This window comes from Hipposideros armiger, unplaced genomic scaffold, assembly GCF_001890085.2.
Source record: "Hipposideros armiger isolate ML-2016 unplaced genomic scaffold, ASM189008v1 scaffold_186, whole genome shotgun sequence".
NCBI lineage: Eukaryota > Metazoa > Chordata > Mammalia > Chiroptera > Hipposideridae > Hipposideros > Hipposideros armiger.
In genome coordinates, this window is record NW_017731536.1 from 1,867,253 (window position 1) to 1,886,865 (window position 19,613).

The window sequence follows — 19,613 nt, forward strand, 5'->3', positions numbered from 1 at the left end:
GGAGAGGGGGAGGCCTGGTGTCTAATGCCAGGTCTTCCTGTCTTCAGAGGTGCCTCAGGTCACAGCTCAGGTAGGGTGACCTCCTCCACAGCACCCTCATTGTCTCTGCTTTCAGCAGTGCCCCCTCCTTGCCCCTTCAGCCCCAGGGGTGTAACCGCTCCTAGTGTTGGGGGATATCGCACTGAATCCTATGGGTGCCCTACACCCTGCACTGGCCTACGGCCTCAACTCGGCTGAAATCTCCCATTTTGAGTGTGCCATCTGGTTCCCGCCAGAGCCTTGCCTCATGCAGACACCTGTGGAGGGAGGTAGTGGCCTCCCCCATAAATGGATTTGGTATTTGTCTGCCCAGTGAGGCCCTGTATTACCGGGCTCAGTGAGGGGACCCACCGCTACGCCATTCACGCTGCAGAACAAAAGCAACGGCCGCCACTTCAGGCCTCCTTCTGAGGCTCGCTGCTTCCTGTTCCGACTGTATTTCATCTTTTCATATTTTTCAAGTTACTGGTTTTTTGGTTTTTTTTAAGTTCCTGTTAACTAAGAAGCATTACAAGAAGGAAATTAAAAGCGAGAAAAGTTGGTGCAGGAATGCCTTTTTTTTTTTGGTTTAAACCTTTTGTTACCTACTCTTTAGGATCCAATTCAACTAGAGGAACACGTGGCAGAACACATTCTTCAAAATTAGTTCCGAAAGACACTCGGGCTATTATTCATTGTATTAAAATCAAAATATTAGCGAATGCCTCTCGCATCCTCAGAGCGGGTCGGGCTACTTCTCTGATGCGTTGTCCTACTTGAAAGTGAGGCGCAAGGGCCTTTCATGAGCGGCCTCTGACAAGTCCCTCTGGTCTCCTGCTCACACAGTGACAGAGAAACCCTGACTTGCTGCGTCTCCGGCACTGGCAGGACCAGGACAAAGCGGTGACCTGTTGTGTCAGGGCCCAGCAGTCAAGGCTGCCACTTCCTGGGGCCCGCCCTGCACTAGAACCCACACCCATCCACAAGGAGCCCAGGGTGGCCTTGAGATGAGTGGGGAGGCCACGCCTGGTCCCAGGAGTGTGGTTTCCCATATCGAGAGCCAGAACTGATTCAGAAGCGGGTGAAGTGGGTGATGACTCAGGGATCCTGAAGCTTAGAAATCAAAACTGCTTTGCATGTTTCCTTGGCTCCCCATGGCTGCCTTCACCTCTGGAAGGAATACCACAGAGCAAATGAGTGCTGTTTCTGGAGCACGGACAAACAAGCCTGGCTTTCTGCACTCTGAGCTCCAGAGCCACCCAGAGGTGTCATGGTGGCGTTTTTCACTGGGTCCTGAGGAAGACAGTGAGGGTCTTAGCTCAGTGGAGGCTCATTGGCCCTGAGGACCATGGGTGAGACCAGGGCACTCAGCTGGTAAGGGTGGCCTAAGCAGGCTCTGCGCCTGGTGGCCCAGGTTGCAGTCAATGAATGCATGTCCTCGGGGGGCTTCCAGCTAGTTGAGGAGTGAGGGACGCAAGGCCCAGTGTGGAGGCTGCAAGGGGTCAGGGGAGGCAGAAGTCCCGGGGGCTGAGTGGACCAAAGAGGGCTTCCTGGAGGAGCTGGGATTTGACAGATGGTTAAGCAGCGGAAAGGAGAGAGGAGAGGGATGGGCAAGGAGGACTGTGAATGAAAAGCTCAGAGGCCAGGGAGGGAGGGAGGTAGGGCAGGAAGTGGACCTTGACTGCACACAAAGGTATTTCTTATTCTTCCTTTTGTTTCCTCGAGTGATCCTAAATTCACTATTAATCTCCCAACACCTATCTTGTTGACAAATGTTGATTTCCCCGCACACCTGTTCATATTTCTGATGGAAATGTACTATAAAATCACTCCATTTGGCTGGTGATTATGATGGCAATCAGGCACGCTCACTGACAGGCCAGGACTCCTCTTGAAAACGCGATTCTGAAGATATGGGCTTTCATTTCACTTATGTCGTGTCTGGGGAAAGAGAGGAGTGAAGCAGGCATGGGGCAAGGTGTGGGGGGATGGTTTCCTTCTCTGGGGATGTCTTGGCAGATAGCACAGTTCTGAGGGCCTCAGGAAGATGGGGGATGGGCAGATAGGGGCCAAGTACATGAAGATGAGTCCTGCGTACCTTGGTGCTGTACAGTGTGCATACAGCTAGGGGCAGCTTTGCAGGATGCTATGGGAAGAGAGGCTCTCTAGGTACCCAAGGTTAGGAACCTTGGCTAGAATATCATTCAACCTCTCCCCTCTACGACAGGAACCACCTCTATGACTCCTGAAACATTACAAAGATGTTGTTATGATTATTTCTTCCTATCACAGAATTGTAGCTTAAGGTCTGGTGATAGCCCAACATGTTTGAACTATGTTATTTAGCCTTGATGCAGTGTGTTTTAAAATTTCAAGATCCCTAACCAGACTGCTTGGCTTCAAATCCCAGCTCCATCACTTACTGGCTACAAGTTACTTAACCTCTCTGTTCCTTCTCACCTGGGAAAGGCAGATAATACAAGTTTGTAATGCGTAGGATTATTGTGAGGATTAAGCGAATTAATACAGGTGAAATGGTTAGGACATGCCTGTCCCAGTAAGCACTCAAAAATGCCTGGAATGTAGCAGAGCCTCCCCTCGCAGTGGATAGGGGACAGGGAGGATTGAGGGTACAGCCAGTAGCCTGCACTTTGCACAAACATTGCCTCACCTCCTTCTCCTGACGCCCCCAGGTTACCCTCTCCGAACCATGAGGAGACCAAAGCCTGACAGCCCGAAGCTACATGAGAGCAACGCTGCGTCTCGGCTGGAACCCAGACTCTGCCTCCCTGCTCGCAGGTCTTTCTGCTTCCTTCCCAGAGACACTAGTTTGCTGGCCTCTGGTTGTCCTGTTTTCCACCCCAAGCCAGGACCTGGTCCACCTCCTCCAGCCCAGGTCACCCGCTTACTCTGCAGTCCTGGGAAGCTCAGGCATAGTGGGCACAGAGTCCCAGAACACTCACATTCTGAAAGTATATACGCATCTACAGCTTTAAGTCACTTTTGCAATTGCCCCTATGTGTTAGATGTTGTCTAATTAAAAACGATCACCATAATAATATTAATAATAGTTGCATTTATTACACTGTTCGAGGCTCTACACTACTTTCCCCTTTTCATATAAAAATATGTGTTATCAATGGAGTTATTTTACGTTGCACCAGACTGTGTGTAATCCCAATCAGGCCAAGCGCGGTGGGCTGTGCCTCACAGAAACTGCCCCACCAGAGGCAGCTGACAGGCCATTATTCTGTGTCCTGCAGACTCTGTGCGGTGATAAGGAAACTCCACCAATGTGATGCTTTATCTGGTTGCAGGTTGAGGAAAGATATTATTTCAATCAAGATAATGATTCTATTTCTTGGACGGAAATGAGATTTTTTTTTCATTGCCTTGTAGGGGTGCCACCAACATCTGTCTTGGGGCTTGAATAGGTCATGACCAAGTTAGAGGATTTTCTTGCAACCTGAGAAAGTGCGTTCCACATAAAGGAGAACTGGAAGGAGGGAGCTCGTTTGCAAGAGGAAAATATACACACCAGGCCAGTGAGATTCCAAAGTAAGTTCTACGCAGACATTTATAGACATTAGACAAAGCCTGTGAAACCAAAATTCGAAAGATAAGCACATAAGGTGAGCCCGATAGCCTGGATTTCAAGTGAGGTAAATGGCCTATAAGGGCAATAATGATAAGGAAACTGCACAGACTAGACTCTTAGCTATGATGGGACCTTAGAAGTCTTCTAAACCTGCCTGTCATGTAGGGTAGATTTCCTGTGTAACTGCTGACAGATGACCCAGCCGCTCTTTCAACATCTCCTACGACAGGGGGCGGAGCTCACCAACAAAGGAGCCTGTTCCATCGGGGACCCGCTCCTGTGATGAGAAAGCACCTCCAAATTATAGTCCAGTCACTTCATAAAAGGACACCACAGTGAAAATTCACAAGGTGCTGACACTGCAGTCGATCTAAACCAACTTTGGGAACAGTACTCATTTCCGTAAGTCATTGAACAATATGCAAATGACAGTAGATGATAAATGCAACAATTGGCATTAAAGAGTGAATTCAGTAAAATTTTAAATTATTTTAAATGTTTGGACATTTCAAGGGCTGTCATACAGCATTTCAAACCCTTTATATGTGATTTGCGTTAGTGAGGAAATAATAATTTGTAATTCTTACACAAATTGTTTATGGAGGAATTCTAAGGAGTTTGGAAATGTTTGTAAAGTTTGTGTGCATTTTGAACCTTCCACTGAGAGCTGACCTGGGGAACTGCTCTCTCTCCAAAGAAAAGGCACATTTCAATCCATTTGGAATAGCCCCAGCTGCTAACTCTTGAGGACCAAGAAGGTGGTGTCTTACTGCATCAGGCTCCCCAAACCTTTGAAATCGAAACCACACCATTATTGGTGCGCAGAGACAATCATTGGAAAGTAACCCCAAACCCTGGTAATATTGGTTGTCACCAGGAGAGGAGCCAGGCTGCTTGGGGACAGAGGTGGGAAGGGGCTTTTTATAGTAATACTTTTTGGTACTTTTGAATTTAGAGCCATGGGACTCTATTACTCATTAAGAATAAAATTACAGTTAACAAAAGCATACCGGTGTTTCAGTAGAAACAGACTTTGACACTATTGATTTCTATTTATATATATATATATATATATATATATATATACTCTTAAAATACAAACTCACGAGTAGAAAAGTATTGCACGGTCAGGTGAAAACTACATTTGGCTAGCTTCAAAACAGGGGTGCCCACAGGCACAGTGGTAAGTGTGCCTGATGTCCCACTCAGGTCCCCTTTACCTGCCAGGGCACCCACTCCCCATCTGCTTTCACCGGCAATGTTCTCGAACTCCCGCTCTTGGTCAAGGCCATGGCTCGGAGGTCTCCCCGGCAGCACCACTCTGGGTGCTGATGACTAATGAGGGCATATGTGAGGCCTGCCCCTTGTGGCCAAGCCAGACATGTCTGCAACTCATTTCACTCGGACCGAGCCAAAGAGAAACCTGCCCTGGCACATCCTTGCTCAGCCACTCCTTCCGAATGCTGCTCTTCTCTCTCTCCCCTACAAGTTTTCCCTAAAAGTTCTCCCTTGATACACCCAGTGCACCTGAATCCTTGTCTCGGGCTCTGCATCTAGAGAACCCAACCAAAATCAGTCACCAGTGGCTCCAAATGGAGCCCTCCTGTCTTTCCAGAGGGTTGGAGGTAGAAGCACACATGAGCCTTCCTCTTTGAGGACAGAACCATAACCACCTTCCCACTTGGCCAAAGTCCTCCAGGCTAACACCATACATCCATGAAAGCCAGCACAGCAAAACGCTGTCTATCCAGGGTCAGCCAGGTGGCTCAGTTGGTTAGAGCGTGAGCTCTGAGCAACAGGGTTGCCAGTTCAATTCCCACATGGGCCAGTGAGCTGTGCCCTCTGCAACTATTGGGTAGTCGGAAAAGTCATAATGCATTTTTGCAACGAAAAACATAGAAAAAATACGTCATGACTTTTTCAACAACCCAATAGACTGAAGACAATGACGAGCTGAGCTGCAGCTGAGCTGCCGATGGGCAGCCGGATGGCGCAATTGGCTAGGGCACATGCTCTTAACAAGGTTTCCGGTTCAACGCCCGCATGGGATGGGGGACTGCGCCCCCACAACTGGATTGAAAACGGCGACTGGACTTGGAGCTGGGCTGTGCCCTAGTTTGAAGGACAACAACAACTTGACTTGGAGCTCATGGGTCCTGGGAAAAACACACTGTTCCCCAATAAAGTCAAACAACGCTGGCCATCCAGAACTGAGAGCTCCTGGAGACCAGACCCCTGTGGCAGTGCACAAGCACTCTTCCTCCCCAGGATGAAAGAGCAGGAAGCAGGAGCAGACCCAGGACCTGCCCCTGAGCCATTTACGTGCCTCAGAAAGTCAGCGTGAGTGTCAGCTCTGCCACTTATTAGCTGAGCGAACCTGAACAAAATATTTAACCACCTCTGAGCCTCAGCTTCCTCATCTGCAAAATGGCAACTGCGGAGCCTCTGTTAAGCTCCTGTGAGGCAATGCGGTCAAGCGTGCTGCAAACTGGTAGCGCTGTGGAAATACTGGTTGTTCAGCACGAGATTTAGAACCAGCTAGCTTCCCCTGCTTGCTTGCAGCAAATAACTAATGAACCTTTGTCAAATAAATAAATCCCAGCTGCCCCTCATCCTGGGCATGGGACCTAGAGCTCCCTGTGGGAGAGGCAGTTCCAGAGACAAGCAAGAGCATGTTGGGAGCACAGTCCTGGTGACTGTTTACCTGGAGCTCAGGGTGTGTCCCCATCATTGAGCTCATGGGTCTCTGGTGGCCCTCAGCTGGAGCTGTCTGGTGAAGGCTGTGTGTGTGTGTGTGTGTGTGTGTGTGTGTGTGTGTGTGAGAGAGAGAGAGAGAGAGAGAGAGAGAGAGAGAGAGAGGGAGGATCTTCAATACGAATTTTCTGCAATCTATTCAGTGTATATATTAATATCAAATACAACCTTAATTTGCTGAAAACTCATGAGGTCATTTTCACGCCATGAGTCACAAAGTGGCCAAAACTTAATTTGATTTACATAGATGAGGGATACTTCTTTATTCCAACCTGATTGTTTGCACATGGACCATTCACGAAGCCATTTCAAGCCCTTCACCCCAGGCCCGGCCCAACCTCACCAGAGGTTCCTCCCCACCTGTCATACCCATGTCTGTGACACCCTCCACGCAGGCCGCTGGGTGTTCCCATCCGGGCACTTCTGTCCTGTTCCTTCCTCCTGCATCAGCCCAGGACAAGTCTCTCTTTCCCCAGGAAGTCTTCCTTCCCCACTGCTTCCTGAACCAGCGTTTCTGCCTGTGCTGTGAGAGCCAGAGCAGGACCACCCACCCATTCATAAAGTTCCTTAATGGTCTCACGTGCAGATGTCTTCTGTCCCCACACTGACCTGAACGCTCCTCCATACCAGCCTCGGCCTGCTGCTTCCCTTGTATTTCTCGGAGCCGCCAGGTAGTGTCAGATGCTGAGTATTAATACGACTCTCAGGTGAGGGCATGGATTTTAGGTCATAGGATTGCTCTCAGTTTAACACACTGGTAAATGGACCAGATGAGAATTTACTGTTCTAGATAGGGCCAACTTAGCAGCAAACTTAGACTTGTACAGGCTACAGAGTGAGAAAAATGCCCAGCTCCCTTATCCCCAAAGGAGTCCAGCTCTCTGGCACACCAATCAACCACAAGGGAGGAATCCGTTTCGTGAGCCAGCGGGCGCACTCTCCACTCAGAGGACAGAGCTGGGGTTCAAACCATGAGCCTTCAACGCTAAGCCTCGCAGCCCTGGGTCCAGCCCCACCCAGCCAGAGGCACCTTCTAGAAGAACCGAAAGCCGATTCCATCAGGGTCATACCTCCTTCCCCAAACAGGGAAACCTGCCCGCTCCCCAGGAACAGTGTCAAACCACAGACCTAAAAAAGCAAAACGCATACTCACAAGCAACGACGCCTTCGTCTTAAATTTCAGGCGAACAGTTTCTCGGCAAACCTGCTCATTTCCTGCAAAGAGAAGAAAGGGATGGAGAAGCATATTAGCATCTGCTCTGGGCATCCTTCGGCAGTTTCCTGGCTGACCTCGGGGCGTCTGCACCTTCTCTGCATTCTCACTCCCAGCAGCACTCTCCCCTCCCAGGAACACTGTGTACTAGTTGGGTGGGCGCCCCTGGCTCCCCGCAGGATCCCACCCCTCCTAGGCGTGGGCTCGGTCCATGCCGCCTCCCTCCCCCTTCCCACAGCAGTGCCAGTCTCAGATTGACCACTGCCTCCAATTCCCTGAAGGCGCTGGGCTTCTTCCCACTCTGGAGTGAGGCCTCCTCTTCTGTAGCATGGGGTTGCCTAGCAACCCTGCGCGCCAGCTCTGGAAGGCCCTCCTAAATTGGACCTCACAGCACAGGGCATCTCCTTGTACAGCTGCCTGAATCTTAACAATCTGGTTCTGAATAATAACACAATGGTAATTGCATGCATGGGCCCCAAACTACATTTAAATAATGTTCAAGAGCTGACACCCACCAACAAAGGCCAGAGAATGCATTGCGGAGGTTGACTGTAGGGCCAGGCAGGGCGTTCGGTGCGGGAGGGAGTTGACACCAAAGACTTGAGTTAATGACAATGCCAACCTGAACTGTGAATCTTCCTGCCTTTCTGCCTGAGTGTGTCACCACTTTAATGTGTTTTAAGTGAGTTTGGGATCTGTAGAGGCAATTAATGCCCAGAGGTAGTGATGCTTCAGGACAGGATGTCCTTTAGTTCTTCTTTTTTTTGGAGGGGGAGGAGGGGAGGGGAAGGACACAGGACAAGGCGGGAGAACAGCACGGGAGTGAATTCTCTTGCAGTTACCAAGCATGGCTAAATATGGTTTAGAAGGTGGGAGAAGGAGCTCACCAAGCAAGAGCACAAGGCACTTGCTACCTTAGCGAGGGACCAACCCAACATGAATGATGTGTTTCAGGATAAGAAGTGAAGGGAAAGAGGCCTTGACACTGGCTAGCACGCAGACTGAAGCAGCTTAGCATGGTGTGGGGAAAGGCCCCGTGCACCAGAGTCCAGCCTTCAATCTGTGTCCCTGGCAGAGGGTAATGAAGAGCTCTGCTCGAGGCATAAGAGCCTTAACACGTGGGAAACGGCCAGCTGGCAATCTGCTTCGTGTGGAGTGATAGCAGTGAGGGCCAGCCGATCAGACCTGATAATTTGAAAGCCCGAAGCATTTCTTTCTTTTTTTTTAAAGGCTCAAAATCCTCCTGCAAGGGACTTACACACCCATGTTCATAGCAGCATTATTCACAATAAGCAAGAGATGGGAGCAGCCCAAATGTCCACTGAGGGATGAATGGATCAACTAAATGTGGTATATGCATATAAGAAAGCCGTATTCAGCCTTAAAAAGGAAAGAAATTCTGACACAGGCTACAACATGGATGAATCTTGAAGGCATTATGCTAAGTGAAATAAGCCAATCATTCACAAGAAGACAAACAGTGTATGATCCCACCTATATAAGGTTCCTAAGTAGCCAAATAAGAAACAGCAAGTAGAAGAGAGGTTAGCAGGGGCTGGTGAGAGTGGGGACTAGGGGGTTAGTGTTTAATGGGTACAGAGTTTCAGTCTGGAAAGATGAAAAAGTTCTAGAAATGGATGGTGGTGACGACAGGGTAACCATGTGAATGCGCGTCATGCCACTAAACTGTACACTCACAAATAGTTAACACGATACATTTTATGTTATGTATATTTTACCACAATTCTTTTAAAAAGGTCCCTGTGGTAATAGCATAGCACATACAGCATTTCTCCATAAGACTTTTGTCCATTTTCATCTTGGAAGTCAAAGTGGCCTGGGCCATTCACAGACTCAGATGGGGAGACTGTCACCAGGACTCAAGGACAAACGGGTCAATGTGAGTCTGGGCCAGGGAAGCCTGTGGCTTGTAAGCGTGGAGTCTGTGCATTGTCGTCAGAAGGCGGTGTCTGAGGACTGTGACACAGGAGTCTCTGCTGCCCACCTCCCCTGTCGCGCTCTGGAATGTGGCCTCCATCCCCTCAAACAGTCCCTCTCACCATGTCCCCTGCCTGCCTCCTCCCTTGGGCACGAGGGCTCCAACGACACCCTCATCTTTACCCTCTGCTCCCCCTGCACTCCCTGCCTAGGAAGCCCCTTCCTGACCCAATCCTACTCTTTCTAGTGGACCTCCATCAAGCCCCACCTCCTCCACCAAGCCCTCCAGAAACGCCCCACATCTGCTGTCTCTGAATGGTGTAGCCCGCAACCAAGCACTTGTTTAGGTACTGTCCTATGTGCATGTCTGAAAGTGTCACCTCTCCCAGGAAATCCCTGGCAGGACCCCTGGACAGGAACTGTCACTGTATTTGTTAACTGTCACAGGCCTTGGCTCAGAGCTGAGTACATGGTGGATTGCTCCTCAAGGCTCTGGGAGGGCTGAGGGGTCCCGCCTTCTTTCTCATGGACTCTGGCCACCGCTCCCCTGCCCCGGGGACACAGCACATCTGCTTGCTGCGTATCCCTGCAGCTAAATATTCTAGGCGGGCGTGCATTTCCCTCCAGTCATTTAGAGGTGTAACTCAATGTGTGCAATAAACAATTGAGCATTCACAGATTTTATTAATTTGGAAAGGTCATTAGAGCTAACAGCTTCTCCGAGTGAGAGTGAAAAAATAGCACGAATGTTTTTTTTCAGTGTCCTGATTTTTTTTTCTTGGAATGTGCTTTAAACCTTAAAAAATAGTGTTACAAGTGAAAAATAAAAATAAAAAGGCAGAAGGTAGGGTGAGGGGGGACGGGGGTGCGGTTATCCAGGCTTGTAAGGCAGGAAGAGCCTGTTGTAAGCTCTGGGTAAGCCTGTTCCCCTCACTAAGCCTTAGTCTTCTCTGCAAAAGGAGGGAGTGGTTGCTAAGGTCCCTTCCAACTCAAGCAAAAATAAAATTATGATTTGGGGTGAAAATGTGAACATAGCGACTTTCCAAGCTCACAGTTACGCTCCCCACCCCCCACCCATCCTACCAGGTGTTGGGCCCATGTTCATTTTTGGGGGGGAGGTTAAGGTAAGAGTTCTTGCCCCCTCAGCCAAGAAAAGAGGCTTAAGTATAATATTTCAGGTGCCTCCCCAGACCCTGACATGGGGGCTCTCCAACCCGACAATCTGGCTGCTTTGCTCTCATTAGATCATTAAGGAACACTCCAGATTAATAACTTGTTTTCTTGAATCCCAGGAATGGCTGGAAATGAGCCAAAGGGAATCATCTAGGCTCTGTCTCCCCAGCCCTTGGCTCTGTGACCAGCCAGTGCTGTCTGTCAAGAGCTAGACCTCTGTGGGCAGATGCCCATGGTCCTCCCACGGAGAGAAGCGAGCAGCCTTTAAGGAGAGGAGGGCTTGGGCTCCAGCCTGCTGCCGTGGGGAGAGAGAGCTGGCCCTTAACCAGACTCTGCAATTCGAGATTCCCTCCCTTTCTCTAACCTCATCCCCTCTTCTCTCTGCCCCGAGAGTGGAGGAGATGCTGGGCAGTGGGAGGCCCACATCTGTCTGCAAATGTGTGCCCAGGAATGCCCACGCCCCCACCTCTGGGTCACTCCTGGTTTTCAATAGCAATAAGATGTCTAGGTGTGAATCAAAACTGTATGGCTAGCAATGTAATAGTAATGTTAACATTCACATTACTGTTAGTTAATAGTAACTAATATTTGTGTGATGCTTTATGATTTAAAAAGTACAGATATTCCTGGACCTAACGACAGGGTTCCATCCGTCCCGATAAGCCTATTGTGAGTTGAAAATATTGTTAAGTGAAAAATGCATTTAATACCACACTGCAGAGGATGGGCTGTTGACCCCCTGATCACATGCCTGACTGGGAGCTGCAGCTCACTGCCACCGCCCAGTGTCACGAGGCATATAAGACCGCAAATTGCTAGCCCGGGAAATGATCAAATTCAAAATTTGAACTACGGTTTCTCCTGAATGCATACCGCTCTCACTCCATTGTAAAGTTGAAAAATCCTAAATCACACCATCCTCAGTCAGGGACCATCTGTATTTTCCCACATACTTGTCAGGCGGGGAGGACAGACTCCACCCATTGACTGAGCCCTGCTGTATCCCAGGGTCTCTGCTCCTTTCTGGGGATGCAGACGTGAAAAGGTGTGGTCCCTGCCTACAAATTCCCTCTAGGAAGGTGGATAGTCAAGAAGACGGAGGCACAGAGAAGCTGAGGGACTTTCTCAGTGTCACCTAGCTGGCAAGTACTGGTAGTGCTCAAACCAAGTCATGGTGTTGGCCCCTCACGGTTTTTTGATAAAGACCCTCCTCTCCTCAGCAGCTTTGTAAAGAGGCTGCCTTGAGATCTGATCCAAATTCATAAAATCTTTTTTTTTAATCTGCCTAACCTTTGTCATTTAGGAATTGCCACAGCACTTACAATCAGCATGTGACAATGACACTGGCATTGTTCTCAGTTGGCTTTTTGAAAAATAAAATATCTGTGCTTAGAGGAGCCCTCTAGATCCCTAACATTACAGCCAGGGCTCCCAAGCCCAGACAGGGCAAATGAGTCGCCCAAAGTCATGGCCAAGACAAGATGAGAGCCAAAGCCTGGGTCCAAAGACTCCCAACCCGGGGTCTACACGCATCCACCTTACATTGGTGGGTGGGCAGTTTCAGGCTGTGTCCTGTTTATTCTGCGCCCCCACAGCAAGCATGCGTGGCTGGGATGGGGTTCTTTGATGCCCACCCAGTCCCCCCAATGATACTGAAGTGACTGGCTCTGCCCCTGGTGAGCCTCACAGGGAGAAGCAGAGGCCATGAGAGGTTCCCTCAAGGGACAGTGATGTATGGTCTCTGCTGCAGGGCCTCACAGCTCCCCGGAAGCCACAGTGTCTCATGGTTTAGAGCCAGACTGGCGCTGCCACTGATAAGCTGTGTGTCCTTAGGCAAGTGACTTAACCTCTCTCTGCTTCAAATCCTCACCACCAAAATGGGCAGAATAACAGCACCCACCTCGTACCTTACAGGGTGGAAGCAAGGATTAAATGAGAAAATGGAGGGAAACACTTGCCACAGGACCTGCCATCTGTGTGTTTTCAGGTGAGGTCATTGAGACCAGCTTTTCCCTGGAAGGTCAGCTCCATGAGGGACACTTAGGGACACTGACTGCTGTGTCCCTAAGTCCCCAGTGCCTAGCATGGGACTGACACATAAATGAGTGTTGACGGCATTCCTGTGAGAAGTGCTGCAGGGCTAGTGCAGCAGTCAGAGGCCTGGTGTGATGGACGCTGAGAGGCGGGCAGGGAGTGGGGTGGCTTTGGGTTGGTCAGCCCAGGGTTTGTGGGGACAAGGAGGCAGGGGCTGCTCTTCCCAGGATCCTTCAGAAGCTGCGTTGGGTGGGTTGAAATCAGCTTTTTTCTCGGATATTAACGTCAACACCATGGGAATGCGAAATGGTACAGCCACGTTGGAAAACAGTTTGGCAGTTCCTTACAAAGCTAAGCATACTCTTACCATAGGATCCGGCAATTGTGCTCTTTACCCAGGAGAGTTGGAAACTTGCAGCCACATGAAAACCTGCACATGGATGTTTATAGCAGCTTTATTCATGATTGCCCAAAACTGGAAACAGCCAAGGTGTCCTTCAGTAGGTGAATGGGTAAGTAAGCGGTGGCACATCCAGACAATGGCATATTATTCAGCACTAAAATGAAATGGGCTCTCCATCAAGAAAAGACAGCGAGGGAACTTAAATGTACATTCCAAATGAAAGAAGCCCGCCTGAAAAGGCTCCATACTGCATGATTCCAGCCCTATGACATTCTGGAAAAGGCAAAACTATGGTGACAGTAAAAGATCAGTGGTTCCCAGGGGGAAGACAGGACAGATGAATAGATAGGGCACAGAGGAATTTGAGGGCCATGAAACTACTCTTTACGATACTGTGATGGTGGGTATGTGTTGTTACACACTTGTCCGAGCCCATAGAGTGTGCAACATCAAGAGCGAACGCTAATGTAAACTACGGATGATGGGTGATTATGACGTGTCTGTCAATATTAGTTCTTCAACGGTAACAAATGTACCACACGATTACAAGACACTAAGAAACAGGGAAACCTTGAGGGGAGGAGAGAGGAAAGCGGGTCTAGAAGAACTCTCTGTACTTAATGCTCATTTTTTTCCCCTATAAACCTAAAACTGCTAAAAAAAAATAGTCTATTAATTCTTAAAAAAAATCAGTCCCCCACTCAGGCCAATCAGTACACAGGTTGTCACTGACCTGGGATCGGATGTCCAGGCCCCATGCTGGGGATTTGCAGGAGGGGCCGGAGACCAGCGTGATCCTCCCAACCAGAGGTGCCACCATGCCCAGCCAAAATGTTAGCGACAGTGTGGGAAAGCCAAGTGGGGAGGCCAGCAGGACCCCCAGCTGGCGACGCAAACAGGGCTGTGCCTCCCAGCAACCAGGACAGCTCTAGATACCGGGCAATGACTCAGAATTAATTTGTCCTTCCTGAGCACAAGCCTGGTGCCAGGCTCACCCTCCCTGCCTTGCCAAGGGCACGTCAAAAAGAGACTCAGCTGCCCTGCCTGCAAGCTAGACTATGCCCTGCCTTTTCCTGTCCCCTCCACCCCCAATCCAGATACAGTAGGTGCTCGATAAACACGGCATTAAATGGTGACTACTGGTATGCTTTCTGCTTTCCCCATTAAAGGAAAGAACCTGATTGGAAGCCACCCTAACCCCTCGGCAAAGTATTTGCTGAACAGAATGAAGAGCAGAATTCAGGTGGAAGTGACACACCTGGGGGAGACCTTGTATTTGGTCATGGGGCCACCGTCCACAGTCTTAAGAGAGCATCTCAGAGCGGGTACCCCCAGCACAGGCTAGCCTGCTCAGCCCTGAGCACTCCCCTCCCCCACCCCCACCAAGTAGGATGGACAAGCCCCAGCTCGGGCTGGGAAGGGCTGAGCAGTCAGGGTGCCCTGAAACAAGGTGGCAAGTGTGTGGAGTCATTGCCAAGCAGCCTGTGGGGATGGCGGGACCCGGACAGGGAGGCGCCTCAGGGCGACCCAGGACGTGTATGTAGAGAATGAACCGGGGTCCAGCTCATCCCGCCTAGCCCAGCCGGGTACCAAGCCCATTCGGTCTGATCTGATTCAGAGAGGGGGCGGGGGAAGTGTGAGTTTGTGTGTCCCCGGGAACAGTCTTCTAAAGCAACCCAGTCCTCCTTCAGTCACTGCTTTAGGGGTGATGGACCCTTAGAATTCCCAATTTCTGTGAACTTGGCCTAGAATCTTAAAATAGCCCTGAGAAGGAGGGAGGTCTGAGCCAGGAGAAGCCAAGGCCAACAATTGGGGCCTGGGCCTGGGAGAGGGGGAGGGGAGAAGAGCCTGTGCAAGGAACAGGAGCCCCGTCTCCCTGGTCAGGCTGCCCAGCCTAGGCCTGGCTGCTCGGTCACGCACATTTTATTTTTTCCAGCCTCAGTGAAGTGTTCCTGGGGCTGGGCAGATCTGAGTGAGAGCTGACAGCCGGTCCTAGTCTGGGGCAGCTGAGAGGGCGATGGTCGCTCAGACCCCTGCCCCCCAGCGGCCTCCCCCACAGACTGCTAGGGGTAGGCACAGCGGGGTGACAAAGAATATTCAGCATTATGATACTGACTAACAGTTCCCAACTGGAAAAGGAGGAGCATTCTTTCTATAAGACAAGGAAAAGAAATAAAGCATGAGGAAGTCTTCGGGTCTGTCTGCTGGGCACAGGGAGACAGAGCTTCCCTGCAGGGGTGAGGGGAGGGGAGGAGTCATGGGTTTAACGACATGGTCCTCTGTACCCGATTTCATTGGCTGATGGTGTTTGAGGAGGTACTGCTGTGGCATTTGCCTCGGTGGTACCCCCAGCCCTGCCTGCCGGGCTCTGGTGCTGACTGGGGCTGGGATTTCGAGGCTGTCTGTGGGCAAGTGCTGGGAGGGGAACCAGAGAGCAGTGGCAGCAAGGCTTGTCAGTCTTTGTAGGGACTGATATCGGGCAAGCAATGGCAGCATTCGGAGCTCCAAACAGCACGACGGGGAGGCAGGCCTGCTCTGTCGTAGATGACCACAGGCGCCTTCCCCTGCCGCTGTGGTTTCGCCCCTGGCCTTATTTCCTGGTGCCCTCAGTCCTATTACTCACATTCCTCCCTCTACCTACTTTCCAGAAAACTCTATCTCCACCAGGTGTCTGCTGTGACAGGAAGGCTTAATGCCAGCCCTTCGTCTTCTCAGAGAAAAGGCATTTCCAGCCCCCTCTCAGGTAGAAGGAAAAGTTGGTCCCCTGGGAAAGGGATGAATTTTACCTTTTATTTTTGCACTCCGCTGTTGACTCTGCATCACAGTGACAGCTAATCCGACAGTGACATACAATGACAAGTGACACACAGGCAGTGTGGACGGTGTAATGGATGTCTGCAAAGGAGACGGGCGACCTCTACAGCACAAGGGGAGCCCCTGGGAGAAGGCTGTCTCAGAAGCGGTCCCCTCCGGCTCCTGCCCCGTATCGTCCTGGCACTGGACCACTCCCTGCCAACGTGGAACCTTGGTAAGGAAGCCGTACATTTTATTATTCCAACTGGGACAGTTTTGAGAGTGAAAGGGGACACTATTAATAGTTATCCAGGGACAGCACATAAAGTGGCTGTTCCAGACCAACTGGGATGTGTCACCCCAGGAAGTTTGGGGAAACCAAGGAAGGGCTCTTTTCTGGAACTTCCATGGCATGACTTGGGAAAGAGAGCCTGCCTACCCCACCCAGCCTCCCCTCTCAGGAGGAGGTGTCAGAAATGGTCCCCGAGAGAGGCTGCCAAGCCTCTCACAGGCCCAGTGGGAGCACTACATGCATCCGTGTGAAATATAAGAACTCAGTTGTCTGGCTCTAACCACCCCCAGGGTCCCCACCTCAGATCCCACCTCCTGCAAGAAGTCTGCAGGATACCCGGTTTCTCTCAGCATTTTGTGTCTCACGTGTCTGAGGTTCACGTGTGGGTGGCCATCTCCCCCACCAGCTCATCAGCTCTGGAGAGCAGGTGCCACTCTGTGTCATTCATCTCTGGACCCTCCTGTCTGTCCCCTCTCCCCCGCTACCCCAGTGCCTTGCTTACAGGTTGTCTCTGATTTAAAGTTGCTGGAAAGAACCCAGTTGAATGGACCCCTGCAAACCCCCCTGTAGTACTAGGGACCCAGGGCTCTAGAAGGCATCCTTAGCCCTCTGGGAGCTCATTGGTTCTCCCACATCAGCTTATAAGTCACCATCAGGGCAAATACTCCTGGATTTCTATGTCTTTGCAGGGGCAGTGGTGAGATTTGTGCAATCATGCAGAGTGGTGATTGTTGGCTGGGGGTGTCTGAAATAAAATCCAGAAAGGGCCTGAGAAGACCTCCATTTCCATAGCTGGGGGAAGCAGGATTTGGCCAATGGACCTGGGTGAGAACCTCCACTCGCCACCTAAACTCTCCTCACATCTTGGAAAGATAACATGGCCATCAAGACTGAATGCAGAAGGGTGGTGCATGCAGTAAGCTCAGGGAGTAACCAGGAAGGGCTTCCTGGAGGCAGCAGACAGTAAGCGGAGTCTTGCAGGATGGGGAGGATATGGAGGGTAGGGGCAGAGGGCAGTCTAAAAAAGGGAGACTGAGCAAAGATGCAGAGGCAGGAATGGGTTCAGCATAATCAGGGCCGTGAGTGACCAGGTCTGATGGAACAGAGGGTGTGTGCACAAGGAGCAGGAGATGTGACTACGAAGGCAGATGAAGAAACCCAAATGCCACCTCTGGGCCTAAGTCTTAGGCAGCTGCGGAGTCACCCTGTCCCCCCCACCCCAACCCCTGCGATGGTCTGGGGGCAGAAAAGAGAGTGGAAGCTGGATAGCAGCTTCAGGCCCCTGGAAAAACATCTGGGTGGGAGCAGAGGAACTAGCCAGGCTGAAGACATCCCCAACTTTCTTCTTATTTCCCCTCTGCTACTCCCAATTCTGCCAGCTATGGGGAACCCAGCCAACTACGCATCTGTGGCCCAAAAATGTACTCTCGCCCGGCCAACCAGCCTCTGAATCAGAGGGGTGGGAGCAAGTTTGAGGAGCCGAAGCCCATGCACGCATGATATGGTAGAAATCATCTTAGCTGAGATGATTGGTCAGCTAAGTGAAGCATTTTAAAATCGAATGTACATTTATACATTCAGTCATCAGAGTTTGGACGTCATGCCGAGGCCTTTCCTTTAACTTGCATCTCCTGGGTGGAATTGTTCCTGATGTCTTTCTTGCATAAATCACACTCATATGACATTGCTTACCATTTCCAATTACAGTTGTTTTTAAGTGGAATGAGAAATTAAAAATACTTGTAAAATGATCTGAGTGCAAAAGTCTCCTGTGCTTTTTTGACATTTCCTTAACATTTTTCATAGTTGTTTCACCCACATCTAACTTAATAGCATTTTTTTAAATGACTGGTCTTTTTTTGGGTTTTTCCTAAGCTTCAACTTAGTGTTTATTGGAACAACTTTTTCCCCCCTTTTTTTTGCAATGGTATTTAATTGGTTTGTATACTACTTAATTAAATTGCATAATTACAACAGCAAGTTCCACTGGCGTAAACAGATTTGGGAACCAAGCCAGCTGTCTTTAGGAAAGCATTTGGCTCAGCTGGTGGGAGCAGCCGTGGTGGGTGTTTTGGACAGCTACCTTCCCGCCCCACATGTTCCTCCAGCTGCGGGCATCAGTCAGAAGGAGTGGGGAGAGCTGGTAAGTTGGGCAAGATGGCGAACTGCGGTGCGGAGATTGTCTAGTGCTCCCCTTATCAGGACCCAGGTGGAGGTTCATTCTCCGGGGACCAAGGACCTGACACTGCCCTGCCCCCACCTTGATCCTCACCTGGTTCTGCTCCCTCCCACCTCCACACTGTGCTAAGTGGGCCCCATCTCTCCCGATGCTTTTGCCCTCTTCCTCTCCCACACCCCAGGCTTCCTCCCATTGCAGCTGTCTCGGAAGAATTTGGCAAACGAACGCCACCGCTTTAGTGACAGGCAATAGCCAAAGCACCGCCCTCCCAGAGGCAATGGGAAACTCTTCCACAGAGCCGAGTTTCTAATGACATCACATCAGGCGTCTGGAGTAGGTTGTCTGGGAGAGATTTGGAGTCAGAGGAACGTCTAGGAGTCGTCCCTCAATCACATCTTCTTCCAAGGCTGAAATTTTTGACCATGTTTAACTGAGTCACAGTTGTGCCCACTTCTTCAAGAAGACGGGGCTGTGAACATACCTCTGCTTTCTTCCTTGTGTTCCCAAACTCTTTATATGGCGTGGGATGCCCTCCCTCTTTTAACGTCCCTTATCAAAGTCATTTTCTCTCTATCCAGTCTTCCCTATCTCATGGGTCATGCAGAGCATAAGTTAACATTTAACTTAAATGCCATTCATCCAACCAACCAACCAACCAACCAACCATAAGCATTAGCAGGCACCGACACCTCACAAGGAGAAGAAGGAAAATACTCTCCAGAGCAACACATTTGTAGTGGATATTTGCTATTTTGAGCCTCCCACCATTCCCCCTTCCTCTTAGGAAGAGAACCCCAATTTCCTCCCTGATTACTACCTGCTCCCTACAGCCAATGTGTTTCAGGGGTTGGTCATGTTTGGCTTAAGCTGATTGACTCAGCTCAGCTTCGTGGCCATGGTAATTGAAACAAATTCTATCACAGACGATACAAGGAGGTGTTTGCTTGGGACCTCTAGGGGAGAAACTCCATCACTGGAGTTGTTGAGGGCTCATGCAAGGCCTGGAGCTGCTGCAGCCACTTTGTTACTATAAGAGTTCAGAGGGGAGCCCTGAGCTACAGAAAAACAGAGTTGGAGATGTCATCAAACTACTTCTGAAGACCACCCTGCTTCTGAACTTTCCATTTACCTAAGCCAATAAATTCCCTTTAGTGTTTTTTAATTGATTAACTTTTTAGGAATCAACAAATACAAATACATGTCTTGAAAAATCAAAGG

General features: G+C 50.1%; 1 protein-coding gene across 4 annotated transcripts in view; it reads right to left on the reverse strand.

Annotated features, from left to right (window-relative positions):
- ZBTB7C (zinc finger and BTB domain containing 7C) overlaps positions 1-19,613 on the reverse strand; it is a 363,196-nt gene that overhangs the window by 150,535 nt on the left and 193,048 nt on the right. For 3 of the 4 annotated variants that reach the window (XM_019652707.1, XM_019652705.1, XM_019652706.1), the window contains one exon: positions 7,524-7,585. The gene's annotated coding sequence lies outside the window, so the exon portion shown is untranslated. Of the gene's footprint in view, positions 1-7,523; positions 7,649-19,613 lie in introns of those variants that run through there. The other variant, XM_019652708.1, reaches the window with a different exon arrangement.